The 15,904-nt window shown below is 44.5% G+C and overlaps 1 pseudogene; it reads left to right on the forward strand.

Annotated features, from left to right (window-relative positions):
• Positions 1-1,266: 1,266 nt before the first annotated feature.
• LOC121567627 lies at positions 1,267-15,778 on the forward strand (annotated as a pseudogene).
• The last annotated feature ends 126 nt before the right edge of the window (positions 15,779-15,904 follow it).

The raw sequence follows: 15,904 nt of genomic DNA on the forward strand, positions 1-15,904 counted from the left end.
ATCCACAGCCAGCAACAACAAATGGACCCCACTCAGTGTTCTTCAAAGATACGGCGGGCCTTTGTCAGCAATGCAGACTGTGCTGTTAGCACTGAAACATGGATTTTGAATAACATATGGGACATCTACAGCAATGTGCAAAAATGTATTCAGCATGTTACATCAATGAAAAGCCCAGCATGTCCAGCTGGCATTTGAGAGGGACCTGACAAGTACATTTCATTAGGAAGGAGAATGGAATCAGAATCTTCTCATGAGTTTCAACACAGCATGGAGGAGGCTGCAACTCGTCTAAATAGTAAGCTACAACCTTTATGGCCCTGGCCGCCGTGCTAGAATTATACATTAATTGGTTTTCCCTCACGTAAGCCTAGGGGTCGTTTGGCTCGTGGGGCTTCTCTTCAACATGCTTTCTTCAAGAATGCCAAGAGTGTGAAAAGCTGTCATCAAGGCAAAGGGTGGCTATTTGAAGAATCTCAAATATAAAATATATTTTGATTTGTTTAACACTTTTTTGGTTACTACATGATTCCATATGTGTTATTTCATTGTTTTGATGTCTTCAATATTATTCTACAATGTAGTCATGCATATACACTACAGGTCAAAAGTTTTAGAACACCTACTCATTCAAGGGTGTTTTTAATTTAAAAAATAAAGAAACACCCTTGAATGAGTAGGTGTTCTAAAACGTTTAACCTGTAGTATATATGCATGACTCACACATACTGGTCGCCTAGTTTCAGCTGAATATCATCTGTCAAACTGGTCTCACAGACTAGACATAACATAGTAAAAGTAAATCCGGTACAATCATATTAGTAAGATGTGTTACGTTTGGTATGGTTATACAAGACAGATGGCTACTTAAGGCAAGGAAGGAGGGAGGGTTGGCGGCCATGCGGGGGGGCAGGCGTATAACGCATAAATACTGTATTCTCACTGCATCTATCAAAAACCTCCAGGGGACCATGACACAACGTTCTAAGAACGTCCTAAAAACATTATTGGAGACGTCCCTGGAACAAACCTGGAACAGCACAAAACCTGCAGGGGACCATGACTGTTTCAATTGAATTAATGTCAATTATGCCTTTTAAAGTAAAGTATTCTCATTGACGTGATCACATGTGAATTTCATGTGTTTTTTTCATAAGTGAACCACTGATCAAGCAACATTATGGACTAAACGTTCAAATCCTGTTGCTGCAGGATTCTTTTTCAATGACAATACAGGTCAAATGAAGATCCTACATCTGTAGTTTCTTGTTTAGAAGTGCCCTGTCATTTTGTACTGATTTTCCTGTGTGTTTGTTGCTGTGCATGCATATGTTCTCTGTTCGGTTTACATGGTAGCCATTCCTGCATTGATCCAGACAGGCTCAGAGGCCAAGCTTTGTGCCAGCCTTCTGCTACCCTACGAGACCCTGGTCATGACCATATCTCTGATTGCCAATGGACAGAACAAAAGTCTTCTCCAAGAGAGTTCTGACCAAAAGTTTCACCACTGCTTCCAGTTTCAGGTCAGCCCAGCACTGGGCGACATCCAGAACCATTCCAATAAGAGTTTACTATACTTCTTAGCTTTGTGATGCATCTCTTAATTTTTGTGCAATGCCATCTTATTTGATGGGAAATATCAATGTGGTGGCCTACCATAAGTTTTCTGGGATTCAAACTGAAATTTGACATGAAAAAAGATGGCATCAACTACTAAAGAAAAATCTTTTTTAAAACACACTGATGAAAGGAGAAGTGATTGTCACGGCTGTCGGTGAGATGCGGTTGAAGAAGTCAGCCGCAGGACACAGAACTCTCGGACACGTACTTTAATCCGATAATGACCATATGAACACAGAAATAACTCCACGCAGGGAGGAAATAACCCGCTCACTAAATGACATACGTGAAGGGAAAACAATCACACACAATGTCCTAATGAGAGACAGGGGTAATATAAGGGCAACAATCAAACATAATGATGAACAGGTGTAAACAATACAGACAAAACTAAACAACCACCGATAACATCGAACGGCAGTAGCTAGTACTCCGGGGACGACGAACGCCGAAGCCTGCCCGGGCAAGGAGGAGGAGCAGCCTCGGCAGAATCCGTGACAGTACCCCCCCGGCCTCGGGGACTGCCAGGAGGACGCGGAGCAGGGCGAGTCGGATGACTCCGGTGGAACTCTGTCAACAGGGAGGGATCTAGGATGTCCCTCCTAGGGACCCAGCACCGTTCCTCCGGACCATACCCCTCCCACTCCACGAGATACTGCAGACCCCCCATCCGACGCCTCGAATCCACGATGGAACGGACTGAGTACGCCGGAGCCCCTTCGATGTCTAGTGGTGGCGGAGGGACCTCTCGTACCTCATTCTCCTGGAGTGGACCAGCTACCACCGGCCTGAGGAGAGACACATGGAACGAGGGGTTAATGTGATAATTAATAGGCAGCTGTAACCTATAACATACCTCGTCCAATCTCCTCAGGTCCTTAAATGGCCCCACAAACCGCCGGCCCAGCTTCCGGCAGGGCAGGTGAAGGGGCAGGTTTCTGGTCGAGAGCCAGACCCGATCTCCCGGTGCATAAACCGGACCCTCACTGCGGTGGCGATCGGCGCTCGCCTTCTGCCGTCTGATGGCCCGCTGCAGATGGACGTGCGCAGCGTTTCATGTCTCCTCCGAGCGCCGAAACCTTTCATCCACCGCAGGAGCCTCGATCTGGCTCTGATGCCAGGGTGCCAGAACCGGCTGATAGCCCAACACACACTGGAAAGGAGTGAGATTAGTGGAGGAGTGGCGGAGTGCATTTTGGGCTATCACTGCCCAGGGAATATACCCCGACCACTCCTCCTGCCGGTCCTGGCAGTAGGACCTCAGAAACCTACCCACATCTTGGTTCACTCTCTCCACCTGCCCATTACTCTCAGGGTGAAAACCCGAGGTAAGGCTGATCGAGACCCCCAAACGTTCCATAAACGCCCTCCACACTCTAGAGGTGAACTGGGGACCCCGATCAGACACCATATCCCAGAGGTGTGGACTCGAGTCATGTGACTTGGACTCGAGTCAGACTCGAGTCATGAATTTGATGACTTCAGACTCGACTCGACAAAATGTACAAAGACTTGCAACTCGACTTGGACTTTAACATCAATGACTCGTGACTTCACTTGGACTTGCGCCTTATGACTCGAGAAGACTTGCTACTTCCCATGAAAACTGGGGAAAAAAATTTTCACACGGCCGCGCCGCTCTCCGTTTATCTGCATCTGTGAAAAAAATGTGCACCATCCACCTGTATGCATACAGAGAGCGCGTGCTGCCTGCACGTTATCCAATCACTGTAGTCCCACGTTGTTTTGATTCGACAGCATCTAAGCAGGCACATTGCAAGACAACCAATGAAGCACATCAAGCAACAACGCGCCAGTTGTCAAAATGATACCGAAGATAGTTTGGTTTGGCTATAAAAATTACGAGGTAGTCGACAAAAAACGAGTTGCAATCTGCAAAACATGCGGATCGAAGATTACAGACGGAGCTGCCACAACGTCCAACTTTGTTCGACACCTGAAGTTGCACAAAGAAAGGTAAGTTTTGAAACGAATGCTACGCACCTTATCGGATGTACCGTAACTTACTAGCTAGCTGCTGCATATTTACTGTATCAACGAGACAAACGCACGTCTCCCTTGCTGGTTCATGCTTACAAAAATATGGATTTTTGAACTGCTATTATATGGACATTCTAAAACGCTTTCGTGAAAAAACGCTTAACGTTCTTTAATGTACTAAGACAGTGTTATTAAAAGACCAAACTCTGTAAATATCATATTAATAAAGTATACTATGTACAAAACATCAGATGAGCCCAGAATATGAACGCAAACACGTTTAATAACACGTTGCGTTTTCCTCCCATAGAAAACTATTATAAGAAAAGGCTTAACGTGTCTTAATATACTGAGACAGTAATATTAAAAGACCAAACTATAAATATCATATTAATAAAGTATACTAAATGTACAAAACATCAGATGAGGCCAGAATATGAACGCAAACACGTTTAACAACACGTTAAGTGTTTTCCTCCCATAGAAAACCATTATAAGAAAAGGCTTAACATGTCTTATGTAGGCTACTATGTATTCTGGGCTCATCTGATGTTTTGTACATAGTATACTTTATTGATATGATATTTACTTAGTTTGGTCTTTTAATAACACTGTCTTAGTACATAAGACACGTTAAGCCTTTTCTTATAATGGTTTTCTATGGGAGGAAAACGCAACGTGTTATTAAACGTGTTTGCGTTCATATTCTGGGCTCATCTGATGTTTTGTACATAGTATGCTTTATTAATATGATATTTGCAGAGTTTGGTCTTATAATATTACTGTCTTAGTATATTAAGCATTAAGCAACGTTAAGCGTTTTTCACGTTAAGCGTTTTAGAATTCAGTTTCAGAGTTGCTGGTGTGCTGCCTCATTGAGGTCGTTTATGTAATTTTGGTTAATCACAACTAAGCAGAACTGTCGCTGAAGACAAAATATCACAATTAAACAATGAATGCACCCCCTTTCACAACTCGGATGTAGTTGGTGCATCCCTAAACCCATCCAAGTACAACAGGAAACATAGTAAGACGTATACATTGTAAAGAGGAAAATGATAACACAGTCACAGTAGATCCACCATTAGCCTTCCCTTTTCATATCATGCCCAAACAGCAGACAGCGCATGGACAGAGTGCTACCGTAGTCTACAGTAGGTCTGTGAGGCAGCGCACCACTGGGATATATACAGTATATAATAAAATAATAACGATTATAGTAGTAATGTTCAGAGATGCAATAGATTATTATAGTGCAGTTCTTAACTAATGGGAATATTGTTTAGCTTATTTTTGGTTTAATTTGGTTTACTTTAGTTATTTAATTTATTCAATTATTTTGTTTTTCTATACTTTTCATGCCAACTTGCCATGGCCCCCCTAGAACCCCCTCGCGGCACCCAAGGGTCCCCGTCCCCACTTTGAAAACCACTGCTATAAAGCATATGACTTCAGTTTCTTGAGGGAAAGGGCTTTCTTATGAATTTTGAAGCAGTGAAAATATTCTTAATATTGCATACACTGAAACTGAAATGTATTATCGTAAACCGTAGTGTACAATAGGCAATGAATATTAACACAACAACATTGATATGAGTAAAGAGTAGTTTCAAATACAACATGTGTGGCTGTAAAGGATTTTCTGACATCTGTTTCATATTCTTCTCTGTTACAGGTATGAAGAATACCAGATGAACAAAATCATCGTAGATGAACCACAACAGCCTTCAATCTCACAATTCCTTGACACTCGTGTAGGGCGTTACAGCCTGACCCACCCACAGCAGAAGGCCATCTCCAATGCGATACTGTCTGACTTGATTATTGATTGCAATTTCCCTCTGTCTATTGTGGAAAATAAGAGCTTTCGTCACTTTCTGGCTGTGCTGGACAGCAAGTATACCCCAGTATGTCGCCGAACGCTGACCACAAAAACAGAGAGCCTTGCTGAGGAGAGACGGTCAAAGTTAAAAACTCAATTGAGCAACACTGACCATGTTTCAGTCACTGTGGACATTTGGTCTGATCGAAAGATGAGGGGATTCCTTGGTGTCACTGTGCACTGGATGGAGCGAGATGCAGAGAGGGTACAGCTAAAGACTAATCTCTTGGCCTGCAACCGCTTCAAAGGCTCTCACACAGCAGAGCGAATCTGTGACCAATTTGAGGCAATATGTGATGAATACAACATCAAAGCTAAATTGGACTATATAATTAGTGACAATGCTGCTAACATGCGCAAGGCATTTACAGTCTGCTTCCCCAGCGAACAGGAGGAAGATGAAGATGCTGGAGATAATCTTGATGATCCTGAGCTATGGCATGACTTAACCCAAGAAGACCAGCAAACCGTCGATGCTGCTATGGCAAAGAAACAGTGCCTGCAGTGTTTTGCACACACATTGCAGCTGGTTGTGGGAGACGGTTTGAAAGAAACAAAAGCGGCATGTCCTTCTCTCTCCAAGTTATCAAAACTTAGCTCCCTGCTCCACACAAGCACAACGTTTAAAGACATCTTCGATGGTGAATTTGGGGAGCACAGAGGCATCCCTGCTGCAGTGAGCACGAGGTGGAATTCCACACTGCGGCAGGTAAAAGCAGTCCTTCATTGTGATCAGCAAAAGCTCTGCGCAGTTCTTGAGAAGGCCGGGCATAAAGAACTGTCATTCACACCACGAGAGTGGAATCTGCTGAAGGAGTTGGTGGACATCTTAAAACCGTTCGGAGAAGCAACTGATTTGACACAGGGGGAGAAAGTCATTACAATCAGTGCAGTTGTTCCATCCATCTTGTCCCTCAATCACCATCTTGAGAAGCTGAAGCCTCAAGTTCGTTTCCTGAGTGGCCTGGTCAGAGGTCTGCAGGCATCCCTGAAAAAAAGATTTCTTGGGATCTTCATTAATGTAAAAATGGCCCAGTCTCAAGAAGGGATCACTGCCCCCCTTTTCAGACACAGTCTACCTGAAAGCAGCTGCCTTGGATCCAGCCTTTTGTCTGCTGTGGATTGAGCCCCATGTGCTGGTCAACCGTGACATCAAGGCAGAGGTGGCACAACGAGTTAAAGGTAAATATTATTGACTTGCAATGCAATTTAAATGCAACGTACAATAATTTGATCTTAATCTGATATAGGATCTAATGTGATATTAATCTGACTTTAACAATAATAAAAAATTTCAGTCTTGAACAGTATCATCAACATCAGAAATAAGGGCTCTTTTGTTTCTGCTGTTGTGACACGTTTTATTTTTATTTTTAGAATTGATCCTGCAAGATGCTGCAGAGACAGAGCAGCCTGTGCCGGTGCCTGCTGAAGAAGAACTAGAGGACATGGAAGGAGAAGGGCTGTTTGCTGCATACCATAAGAGGCAGAAAAGGGATGTTGGGACCCCACCAGCAGTACAGCTAAGTCACTACATTGACATGGCAGAAGGACAGAATGCCCTTTTGTTCTGGGCACTGAACAGTAAGACTCTTCCTTCACTCTTTCAAGTAGCCATCCGAGTCTTGGCAGTGCCTGCTTCTAGTGCTCCAGTGGAGCGAGTTTTCAGCCATGGTGGCATCATTCTGCGTCCCCATCGTGCACAAATGACTGACAGACTTTTGGCCAATTTGATCTTTTGCAAATGCAATGCAGTATAGGGGCCTCCCTCCACCTGTCCACAGCACGCATGCGCGCACACACACTCACTCTCTGCTCATCACCTGTCCACACAGCTCTCTCTCTCCTGTGGTAGGAGTTTCACATGGAGTAAGATCTGTTCATTTGCAGTGCAGGTTCCCACACTGTTTTTACTTCCAGAGCTTTGGTGTTTGTCCTTCCCCGTAAACCATTTTCTCTCTCTCTTCTCTCTCTCTCCTCTCTCTCTCTCTCTCTCTCTCTCTCTCTCTCTCTCTCTCTCTCTCTCTCTCTCTCTCTCTCTCTCTCTCTCTCTCTCTCTCTCTCTCTCTCTCTCTCTCTCTCTCTCTCTCTCTCTCTCTCTCTCTGCATTGTTCTAGTGCAATATGCTGTTCAAATACAAGCATTTTTTTTGTGAAAATTAAATGTTATGTTTTTTGCTGTATTTGATTAATGTTATTGTATAAAAAGGTTTAAATAAATACAAATCTTACAGACATACATGATTTGTATACATTTTATTTCTGTGGTAAGAGGACTTGAAATGACTCGAAACTAAAATGGTAGGACTTTGGACTCGACTTGAGACTTGATGGCTTTGACTTTTGACTCGACTTGGGACTTGCCTCATCTTTGACTCGACTTGACTCGGGACTCGAGGGCAAAGACTTGAGACTTACTTGTGACTTGCATAACAATGACTTTGTCCCACCTCTGCTATATCCTCAGGCACTCCGTAGTGCCGGAAAACGTGAGTAAACAGGGCTTCGGCCATTTGTAGGGCTGTAGGAAGACCTGGCATAGGGATGAGACGGCAGGCCTTAGAAAACCGATCCACAACGACCAAGATCGTGGTATTCCCCTGGGAGGGGGGATGGTCCGTGACAAAATCCACCGACAGGTGAGACCACGGCCGTTGTGGAACGGGGAGAGGTTGTAACTTCCCTCTGGGCAGGTGTCTAGGCACCTTACACTGGGTGCACACCGAGCAGGAAGAAACGTAAACCCTCACGTCCTTGGCTAAGGTGGGCCACCAGTACTTCCCGCTAAGACAGTGCACCGTACGACCAATACCAGGATGACCATAGTAGGGGGACGTGTGAGCCCAATAAATCAGTCGGTCACGGACCTCGAGCGGTACGTACCTCCATCCCTCTGGACACTCTGGGGGAGAAGGGTCGGTACGTAACGCCCGCTCGATTTCCGTGTCGACCTCCCACACCACCGGTGCCACGAGACAAGACTCCGGTAGTATGGGAGTGGGCTCAATGGACCTCTCCTCTGTGTCATATCGTCGGGACAGGGCGTCTGCCTTAACGTTCTGTGACCCTGGGATATACGTGATCTTAAATACAAACCGGGCAAGAAACATGGCCCACCTAGCCTGACGAGGGTTCAGTCTCTTCGCTGCCCGGATGTACTCCAGGTTACGATGGTCAGTCAGAATGAGAAAAGGGTGGTTAGCCCCCTCAAGCCAATGTCTCCACACTTTCAGGGCCTGGACCACAGCTAGCAGCTCCCTGTCCCCCACGTCATAATTGCGTTCCGCCGGACTGAGCTTCTTGGAATAGAAAGCACAGGGGCGGAGTTTTGGAGGCGTGCCCGAGCGCTGGGACAGTATAGCACCGATCCCCGCCTCGGACGCATCCACCTCGACTTGGAACGCCAAAGAGGGATCCGGATGTGCCAGCACCGGAGCTGAGGTGAACAGGTCCTTCAAATGACTAAACGCCCTGTCCGCCTCAGCCGACCACTGCAAACGCACCGGGCCCCCCTTTAGCAGGGAGGTATTGGGAGCTGCTACCTGTCCAAAACCCCGGATAAACCTCCGGTAGTAATTGGCAAAACCCAAAAAACGCTGCACCTCCTTTACTGTAGTTGGAGTCTGCCAATTACGCACGGCTGAAACGCGGTCAATCTCCATCTCCACCCCTGACGCAGACAACCAGTGTCCCAGGAAGGAGATGGACTCCTGGAAAAACAGACATTTCTCTGCCTTCACATACAGATCATGCTCCAACAGTCTACCCAGCACTCGACGTACCAGGGACACATGCTCGGTACGTGTAGCGGAGTATATCAGAATGTCATCCAATATACACCACTACCCCCTGTCCATGCAAATCCCGGAAAATCTCATCTACAAATGATTGGAAGACTGAAGGAGCATTCATTAGACCGTATGGCATGATGAGGTACTCATAGTGACCCGAGGTGGTACTGAATGCTGTCTTCCACTCATCTCCTTCCCGAATGCGCACCAGGTTGTAAGCGCTCCTGAGATCCAATTTTGTGAAGAAGCGCGCCCCGTGTAATGACTCAGTCATACTAGCAATCAGAGGGAGAGGATAGCTGTATTTAATAGTGATCTGATTGAGACCACGGTAATCAATACACAGGCGTAAACCCCCATCCTTCTTCTTTACTAAAAATAAACTCGAGGACGCAGGAGAAGTGGATGGCCGTATGTATCCCTGTCTCAAGGATTCGGTGACGTATGTCTCCATAGCAGCCGTCTCCTCCTGAGACAGAGGATACACATGGCTGCGAGGGAGCGCAGCGCCAACCTGGAGGTCTATCGCACAATCCCCTGTCGATGAGGTGGTAATTGAGTCGCCTTCTTCTTACAGAAGGAGCGTGCCAAATCGGCATACTCAGGAGGAATGTGCATTGTGGGCATTTAGTTCGGACTCTCCACCGTCGTTGCCCCTACGGAAACACCTACACACCGCCCCACACACTGATCAGACCATCCCTTGAGAGCCCTCTGTTGCCATGAAATGTTGGGGTCATGAGATATTAACCAGGGAAGTCCCAACACCACTGGAAACGCAGGAGAGTCAATTAAATACAACTGTATAGTCTCCTCATGACCCTTCTGCGTTTTCATCTTCAGTGGCGCTGTGACCTCCCTAATCAATCCCGACCCCAAAGGCCGGCTATCTAGGGAAGGATAGGGAAGGGCACATCGACTGGTAATATAGGGATTCCTAACTTATATGAGAAATGGCGATCGATAAAATTCCCAGCTGCGCCTGAATCGACTAGCGCCTTATGCTGGGAGTAAGAAGAAACTTCTGGAAACACAACTTGGATACACATATGAACAACAGAGAGCTCTGGGTGAGTTGGGGCCTTACTCACCGGGAAGGACTCATCCGTGCGTTGCCTGCTGCCTTGAATCCGAGGAGACCCTCCCCAGCACCGAATCGCCGTGTGTCCTCGGCGGCCACAGTTGGTGCAGGGGACAGCCTCCTTCCTGGCCTCCCTACTACCAGCACCCCCGAGCTCCATAGGGCTTGGCTCGGAGGTGCTGGGGGATGGAATGGACGGCCCCAGCGCCGGACGTCCGCGGGTAGCCAACAGGGTATCCAGGCGAATCGACATGTCCACCAGCTGATCGAAGCTTAGGTTGGTGTCCCTGCAGGCCAACTCTCGACGAACGTCCTCTCTTAAGCTACACCTGTAGTGGTCGATGAGGGCCCTCTCATTCCATCCCGAATTGGCAACCAGAGTCCGGAAGTCCAGTGCGAATTCCTGCACGCTCCTCCTCCCCTGTCTGAGGTGGAATAGACGCTCACCCGCCGCCTTCCCCTCCGGGGGATGATCGAACACTGCCCTGAAGCGGCGGGTGAACTCCGCATAGTTCACAGTAGCGGCGTCTATCCCTCCCCACTCGGCGTTGGCCCACTCCAGTGCCTTGCCGGACAGACAGGAGATGAGGGCGGACACGCTCTCGTATCCCGAGGGTGCCGGGTGAATGGTTGCCAGGTAAAGTTCCACCTGGAGCAGGAAATCCTGACACCCGGCTGCGGTGCCATCATAAGCCCTCCGGAGCGAGAGCCGAATCCCACTGGACTCCGGATGTGAGACGATAGGAGTAGCGGATGGTGGTGGTATCGTTGGAGGAGGTGTGGGCAAACCTCCTCTCTCCCATCATCCCAAAGTGTTCATCACGTTATCCATGGCGGCACCAAGATTTTGAAGCATCGCTGCCTGTTGTAGGACGCGCTCCTCGAGTGATCCGGTCGGTGCCGTTGCTCCTGCTGACTCCATGTTGTGGTGTGTGATTCTGTCACGGCTGTCGGTGAGATGCGGTTGAAGAAGTCAGGCGCAGGGCACAGAACTCTCGGACATGTACTTTAATCCGATAATGACCATATGAACACAGAAATAACTCCACGCAGGGAGGAAATAACCCGCTCACTAAATGACATACGTGAAGGGAAAACAATCACACACAATGTCCTAATGAGAGACAGGGGTAATATAAGGGCAACAATCAAACATAATGACGAACAGGTGTAAACAATACAGACAAAACTAAACAACCACCGATAACATCGAACGGCAGTAGCTAGTACTCCGGGGACGACGAACGCCGAAGCCTGCCCGAGCAAGGAGGAGGAGCAGCCTCGGCAGAATCCGTGACAACGTTCTTACCAACTAAGCCACACTGGATCATATGTTATTGGTTCATTGCCTCCCTGACAGGCCCCTCATGTGGAGAGTGACGAAGTGCCAAAATTTAAGGTGGAGGTTTCAAGGTGAAACGTGTCTATCGACAGAGGAGAGAAAGGTCATGATTAAACCCTACAGTCAGATGACCTTCATCCAAACAGATAAACCAATCTACAACCCGGGACAATTAGGTGACAGCATGTTTCTATGATGGTTTGCTCTGTCATCACATGTTTCTCCCAATACTCACTTGAAACAGGACAGTAAGGAGCAGATAAAGAAAAAATCCACTGCGGGTTCACTCAGGATATGTACACTGGAGTTTGAACCAACATACCCCATGTTACAAGCTGTTCCTCTCCTGGACATTATCATTGGATATCGATAGTGTAAACATTTTCAGCAAACTCGCAGTGCAGTTTTCCTTTATCTGAATTGGGGCCTTAGTACAAACGGTGTCAAATATTATCCACAGTAGCTGTCAAAAGTTTGTCTTGCAAAATTCTGGTAACTTTCCCGAAAATCCCTGGTTTTCCAGAAATCCCAGTTGAAAGTGTCCTGGAATCTGGAAATCCTTTAATGGGATTTCTGAAAAATCAATGAAAGTTAGCAAAGTTATGCTTCTAAAACTCTCATTGAGTGCCTGTCTTTGTCTTTTCATTGTCTTTTTACAGTACAGTTTAGAGTGATCACCTTGGATACCAGTTTTAGCCCTGTCAATCAGCTGGTGAGTGTTGAAAATGTGAAACATTGAATATTGAAAACAGTGACCTATTTGGTCTTCCTTCAGAACAGTATCCCCACTATTTCAAACAAAAAGACAGATACAGAAGAATCTCAAGGATCCCAACATCACAATACTGTGCGATAGACATGGCAATCAGCTATTATGTAACACTATATACAGTTTTGTCCAACAAAATGATTACAGTGTCCGCCTTATGGTTAAAGTGTCCACCCTGAGAATGGAAGGATGGGGATTCAATCCCCAGTCGAGCCATACAAAATACTCTAAAAATGGGACCCGAAGCCTCTCTGCTTGGCACTCAGCATTAAGGAGATGGATTGGGGTTAATGCAGAGTGATAGACTAGCGTCCTGTCCAGGCTGCCTCAAGCTACAGAAACAGGAGATAGGCTCCTGTCCTATGGACAAGGACAAGGCTTATTATGTACATACTGTAAATGCTTATTTTAATTTTAAACGAGCCACCACATGTCATACACATCGCATTAGTACTTCATGAACAATAAGGCTTTGGAAATGGGCAATGTTTTGAACAACTATTTGGCAAAATCCAAATCTTTAGCCAATGTTATCTGTTTGATAAGGCTACACAAACAGTTGAGACACATAGCACTCAATGCAAACATACTGTTCTCTAAGTAAACCTGTGTGGGCTGATTTGAAGGTCCTCAAACATTCACCACAGGACATGAGGTTTTCCATTCATATAGGTCAGATTGGAACGTATGAGAATGTTTTCCCCTAGATTGAAATAATCTACTGAATTGACATTAGAGCTCCAGTGCAAATACTACTTGTGATGTTGAGTTGGAGAGACAAATCCAAGCACCTGCCTAGTTCCTATAGTTGTAGACAGTTTTGCTCCTTTGGTCATTTTGGGGGAATTTGAGAGTTATTCATAAAACATTAACCAATCTTTTGTCTTGCCCTTCACAGTACAACATTGTGGAACTTGAGGTAAGAGCCTTATTAGTCTGTCAATTTATGATGACTGTCACTAAATACTACGACATTATAAGACAATGACTCCACCAGCTAGGTACTGGAGGTCATCATTCATTTCCACATGGCAGTTACTAGAAGACTCCCTATAAGCTTTATGTGATAACATCTGGGCCACCTTCAACAAGCAAACTTCGGAACGTTGCAGATAGAATGTAATGAATAGAACTGACGTGACTCCTTATTCTACATGTTAGACAGGCATGTTTGGCCTACATAACATATTTGTATCTGAACGTTTCACAATGTAGTGCCCTGCTCAACGTGCCTCTTGTTCTATGAACCCACAGGATGTTCATCACAACAGGATTGGACAGTGGGTCAATACTACATCTAGTGGCAACATTATGCAGCTTTCTCACCCCCTCAACTCTGAAGCACCTGTAGGATCCTATACCATTGTAGTTTGGATTGGTGAAAAAAAGATATACCATCACTTCAAGGTAAAATAAATATGTCAGGTTGAGCTTCTTTCTTTTACCTTTCATGCTACATAATATTATGGCTCTGGCAGTTGATCAATGCATCACAATCCTGGAACATTCATGAGTTAACTGTTCTTTTATATCTAGTTTTGCCAAAGTTTAAGATCTAAATGAACCTCACCAATGAGATCAGCATAGTTCAAGAGGAGTATAAAGTAGTGTGTGCAATGTGAGTCAACACTATTGACGTTTTGCAATGCACTGTAGTTACAAGACAATGTGTAACTCCACTAAATGTCACTCTCCAATTATGCTAATGCTGACCTGGATTCAAATACTATTTTCAATATTTCAATAACTTTCACATACATTTCAAAGTAAGTATCTGGATATTTTTTCTTAAAAAATACAAGTAGTTGAATATTGGAATGTATTTGGAAATATACAGTACTTGGAAAGTATTAGCATGTATTTGAAAATATTTCAATATATATATTTGTATTTTCAAATACAAATATTTCAATAATTTGTGCATTTGCAACCAGGTCTGTTTGGTCCTAGGGATATTTGAAATAATATATTTAGAAACAAGTATTTTAATATAGTTTCAAATAGTAGGCTATCTATAGGAAATTATTTAAAATACTTTAAAATACTTCAAATAGAAGTAGTTTATTTGCCCATATTATTTATATTTATATTTATTTATAAATAACCAAATACACAGAAAATTAGGATTTAAAAACAAATACTTAAATATGCATTTATTTGATCCCAGGTCTGCGCTAATGACAAATACTAATTGAAGACCTACAATGTTACTGCTCAGTGTCATAAACTGCTCCTATGAGTCCCTGAAACGTTTGGGACACATTTGGCATTTACATGAACAGCTGGGCCTGTATTCATAAAGCATCTCAGAGAAGGATTGCTGACCTACACTCTTAGATAAAAGGGTTCCAAAAGAGTTATTCAGCTGTCCCCATAGGAGAACCCTTTTTGGTTCCAGGTAGAACCCTTTTGTGTTCAATGTAGAACTCTCTGTGGAAAGGGTTTTTATATAGAACCCAAAAGTGTTCTACCTTCTTGATAGCACCTTTTTTCTGAGAATGTAGCATCAGGTCTCCCCCTGTCAATGTGACCTTGTTCATTATAATCCAACAGTTTAAACTGATCCTTGATCAGCACTCATACACCGAGAGTCTTTATGAATACTGGTCCAGATTCAATGTTGAAAACACTTTACTTAAAGCCTGCAGTTATAATGCATTATAAGCATGCATGTATGAGCCTTTCTAATATCTCTTATGAGGCTTATAATATACTGTCTCTCTAAGTAGGACATTTATGTTTTTTATGTGTTTTATTATTAAATCAAATCAGATACACGTATGGACAGCCTGTACCTGGCAAAGCAAAGGTAGAGTTGTGCCAACCCTTATGACACAATGTATTGATACCAATAACAATTGATGAGGAAAACCCACAAGGAGTTCCTGATTATACACCCCAATGCCACAAAGAGTCAATAGAGGTCTGTATGCTTTCCTGAAGAAACTATCAACAGTATAATTGTTTTCACATCACATTACATTTTAATGTGATGTGGTTAAATTGATTTAAATCAGTTCTTAATGTGTGGGCTTTTGCTTGCTTTTCCCAGATTGATCAAACCGGCTGTGCTTCTCATGTCTTCAACATGTCAATTTTCACAAAGAATGCTGGCCAGAAAATGCTCATAGACAGGCTTAGTTTAAACACAACAGTAGAGGAGGAGGGGACAGGCAAGTCATTCAACACAATAATTTGGAGTTGGGAAAAGTCATGACAACATTTAATGTTTTCTGTTTTTAATAATGTTTTAAAATCTTATGTAAGCTGCACTGCAATTCAGCTTCTGCATTGTGAACTGCCATTGTGCAGAATGGTGGCACGTGTGGTTGTGAAATAAACCATGCTATTATCATTTGTTTTTCTTTGATAGGTATTACATAGTCAAAGAATAAACATATAGGGCTCTCCTATCTGAT

This window comes from Coregonus clupeaformis, unplaced genomic scaffold, assembly GCF_020615455.1.
Source record: "Coregonus clupeaformis isolate EN_2021a unplaced genomic scaffold, ASM2061545v1 scaf0067, whole genome shotgun sequence".
In the NCBI taxonomy this organism is placed as follows: domain Eukaryota; kingdom Metazoa; phylum Chordata; class Actinopteri; order Salmoniformes; family Salmonidae; genus Coregonus; species Coregonus clupeaformis.